This window comes from Belonocnema kinseyi, chromosome 10 (assembly GCF_010883055.1).
Source record: "Belonocnema kinseyi isolate 2016_QV_RU_SX_M_011 chromosome 10, B_treatae_v1, whole genome shotgun sequence".
NCBI classification, from domain to species: Eukaryota; Metazoa; Arthropoda; class Insecta; order Hymenoptera; family Cynipidae; genus Belonocnema; species Belonocnema kinseyi.
The window spans coordinates 73,352,900-73,357,310 of NC_046666.1; positions in this window are offsets into that span (position 1 = coordinate 73,352,900).

Below are 4,411 nucleotides of genomic sequence, written 5' to 3' on the forward strand. Positions count from 1 at the left end.
TCGTGAGGAATTTTTTCGTCGATTTGTGACTGTGGATGAAACATGGATACACCATTACACTCCTGAGACAAAGGAACAATCCAAACAGTGGATTTCCACAGTGCGAACCAGCTCCAAAGAAGGCAAAGACCGTAAAGTCAGCTGGTAAGGTTATGGCTACATTTTTTTGGGATGCACGTGGAATTATACAGGAGTGGTGGGGGGGGGGGGCATTGATACTCAAAATTGAAAAATTTGGTCTTTTTCTTTAAACTTTCATAACTTTTGTGATTTTAAATTTTTGGTCAGAACTGCAGCATATTGCGAATATTAAAAAAATACACCTTAATAGTATTAAAATCACAAAAGTTATTAGAGTTCAAAGAAAAAGTACCAAATTTTTTAATTTTTAGTATCCTGTCATTTCTGGGAATTATTTAAAAACCATGTCAGGGTTTTTCTTTTAACACCTACGAGAACAAATACTACAATTTTCATAAAAATTACAAACAAAAGCTTAAGTTCTTCAGATGATTTGATATGAAATCGCACACACATAATATATAAGTAATAATAATGATTAGAATTATAGCACAAAAGTATATAAAAATAATTGTTCATAAACGGCAATTGTTAACAAAATTTTACAATCACGTATCTTTGTAGAATAATAATTATTCCTTTTACATATATGCAATAGCGAATTAAGAGCCTAATAATTACAAAATTATATTATAATACCGAAATAAGTGTACTATATTAAATAAACAAAATACAAGATCATTCGTGTGCAAGCTTGATACTGGATTATATTATGAAAATTTTGTATCAGAAGAGAAGGGCGCAGTCCGCCTGAAATCTTTGAGACGGCCCTGCTGAGCGAGCAGCAGCTGTGTGAAAATCTGGAGAAAACGGCTGCCTGCCGCTGAGAAATATGACGGGCCTTTTTTTTCTACACTTTTTTCTACGCCTGTGCCACGCGCCCCGCCTCATTAAACTCCGAATTATTCTGAGCGACTTTAATCGCGAAATTAAATTTTTTATTCAGTTTTGTGGTCGAAATATAAATCAGGGTACATTACTTCACATTTTAAGCCATTAAACAGGGCGATAGCTCTATTCAATCCCTAAATAAAAACATTCAACAAAAATCTTTGCAAAATGGACATTTTTAAATATTTTAAAATTTTAAGGTATCTACTGGATTCTGAACATGTTGTAGGACACTCCAGATTTTTTTCAAAATTTTTCCAACATATTCTTTACGCAAATTAGAGAAACACCATTTCATTTAAAAAAACTTAGCGGATTCGTGTGGTTCTTATGCGAACCTCTTCACATTTTTTTCTGCGGAATTATTGCCTTCTAAAGTGAGGGGTCTTGATTTTTTGCGGCGATGTGCGTAGCTAGATTCATCTAGTTGCCCCAACTAGACCTTTTTCTCCGTGTAAGGAAATAAAAAAGAATTGGTTTCAGAGATAAGCCTATTCTTTCGTTGGGCACTTCTCCGGATGGAAAATTAGCACATTCAAAAAATGTTTCAAAAATGTTCACTCTTTCGTTTAAGTCGGAAAATATTAAGTTTTCTCTATTTTTCCTTTCTTATTAGGTTTTCTATAAGAAAGGTATGCCCTCTTTATAGTGAGGGATAAGTTCCCTACCTGGCGCGGATTTGCGAACTTACAAAGGTGCAAGACCATCCTCCCCATCCAAATCTACAATGGCAGCAGAAATAAATCTTTCCCCGAAGATATCCAAAAATGCAACACTAAATAGCATTTCAAAAAACGGCAGTTCGTCCGGTCCTACGATTTTCCAAATGACATACGCTTTTCCGATACTTGTATATTCTATCTGACGCAACTGAATAATTCGCAGTTGGTTTTCCGGAATTTTTCGCGTTTCTAAGAATGTTGTTATTAAACTAGAACAATGGGGGCATGTTAGTGGGTCTTTGATTAACGCAACTTGATTTTGGCATCTGGGACAGGGTCTCACTGGCAGATATTCCCGCACCAATAGGTAGTGCAAGTGGAACAGTATAAACTCATTACTTTCCTCACTAAGTAGACACTTGCTGCAGATCCATTCATCGGGTTCGTCTTCTCCTCCCTGACGATACCCAATAGTCCTGGACGCATATATTATTCGTCTCGTTGAAACACACTGAATAGTTAAAATTTACTAATTTCCCCGATCTGTAATTGGGAGTGGGCCTACCAAGTCAATTTGTGTTTTTTCAAAATGTTCATTTAGGGTATCTGTAATTACCATGGGCATTCGAGTTCCCATCCTATCTACTATTATATATTTTCCCAATAGTAAGTTGATCTAATCCTTCAAAAAGTCTTAGAAATATCCTTGTGGCCTCCAAACCACAGATTAATGAAATTCTTTGACAGTTTTATCGTGATTTTCTTTTAATGGAATTATTATTTCTCCAGAACAAATTATTAAATGAAATCCGGTTTGCAAGAATTTTTGTCGAAAGAATTGCTGAATCGAAACACAATATACGTCGCTTAGACTGTTTCCCTTGTTTCAAGTCTTGATTTTATTAACGTTCAATGATTCCATTCCTCGCTTAAGTGCTTCCATCACTCCAGTTATCACATCAAAAAATAAGCTGTCATCCTTGATATTTTTGACAATCAAACTGAATAAGTATCTTTCTTTTTGCATAAATACTATTGCTTCCCCAATTTAGAATTCCACTGTACATAATTGGCTGGATCAAATAACCCTTGATATTTTAATAATTTATTTGTTTCAGATTCTAACAAGCCGTGAGCTGTGACAAAGTGTACAAGGTGGCCTTTACCTATGAAGACCGAATCCTTGCTGTATGACACATAGCAATCTTGTATAACTAAGACTGATCTAGGCTCTAGAATATAAGAGTCCTTTTCATCGGAAGATTTCTACGTCTCTTGGTATGGTAGCTCCTTTCAGTTGGCTTCCTCACCCTTCCGTAGGTTTTGGGGTAACCTCAAGCCAGAATTTGGACCACTAAACCTAGTCAGAAATGACGAGGCACTGGGCAACGTCAGATACTACTTTTTGGGCACCTGATTGATTTGAACTAACGAAAGCAGCGGGGAAGAGCTAACTAGGTCGTTAGTCCTCAAGCCAGCAAGAGACGATAGATCGTTCTCACTGGGGAATTCTTAACTAAATGTCTGTACCCCTTTTTCCGGATATACATTTTTAAACCACCCATGTCCAAATCCCTCTTTCTCCACAACTTTAGCCACCAGAAGTTAGTAGGCTTGCATTGATCATGGCGTCCCTGATGGCTATTCCCAGTGACGTTTTTAGGATATGCTACCCGCAAACATTGTGCCTGTAAGACGGTTTTTGACGTGTCTAATCCCATTAGACTCTCACTTTCTTCGAGCTCTCTAACCGTTACAACTTCGGCACTTTCTAGGATTCCATGACCTGTAAAAATCTGTCCGACTATATCCTCGAAATTAATTTCCTGTAATCTCGGATTCAAACCCTGATTGTCTTGCAAGAATGTCTAAGAACAAATCCAGGTTCCAGGACTGGTACGTTCACCATCACTGTATTAGTTTGGTCACTTGGTGAATAATTCGAAGCATTTGTAGTAAGCACGAACGGGTTTGTAAAATCAGGATATTTACGTAAAGTTGAAGGCTTGGATTCCCTGAAAACATTTGGAATAAACCGCCTATAGTAACTAATTAATCCCAAAAATTGTTTCATGTTTTTTTCCTTTTGGTATAGGAAAATTTTGCACGGACTCTTACTTCTGAGGTTCTGGTTTTACGCCCTCACACGTAATCATGTGGTCTAAATAAACAATTTCTCAATTCAAAAATTAACACTTACGTGGCTGGAGTGTCAATCCCGCTGATTTGAGACGACGCAACAAAGCCTTTTATTTCCTGGAGTGTTCTTCAAGGGATGATGCATATGGGACTATATCGTCCATATATACGAAGAGTTCTATCCCTTGAGGTCCTGTCAAAACCTGATCCATGACATGTTGGAATGTGACAGACGAATTTTTCAAATAAAATGTTATGCTTTAAAATCAAGGGTTCCGAGATCTTTGTTCTTGCGCCAAAGTTAGAATAAAGTCAAGGAACAGTCTCGTGAATTAATCTTTGGAAATTTCTCTCCGTGAAGTTGACTTAATATGTCGGTAATATTGGAGAGCGGATAAGTGTCACCCACTGTCTTTTCATTAATGAGTCGAAATCTATGACCATTCCCCAACGTATATTCCACTCCGAATTATTCCAGAAGAAGACAACTAATTTATCTGTTTACGGCTCTCTTCTCTGTGGACAGGCGGAAACCTATATTGTTTAACAGACACCGGTTTGTTATCAACAGTAATGCTTTTATGAGAGATTGCATTAGTAGAACCCAATTTATCTGCAGAAATGAAAAATTGGTAAGG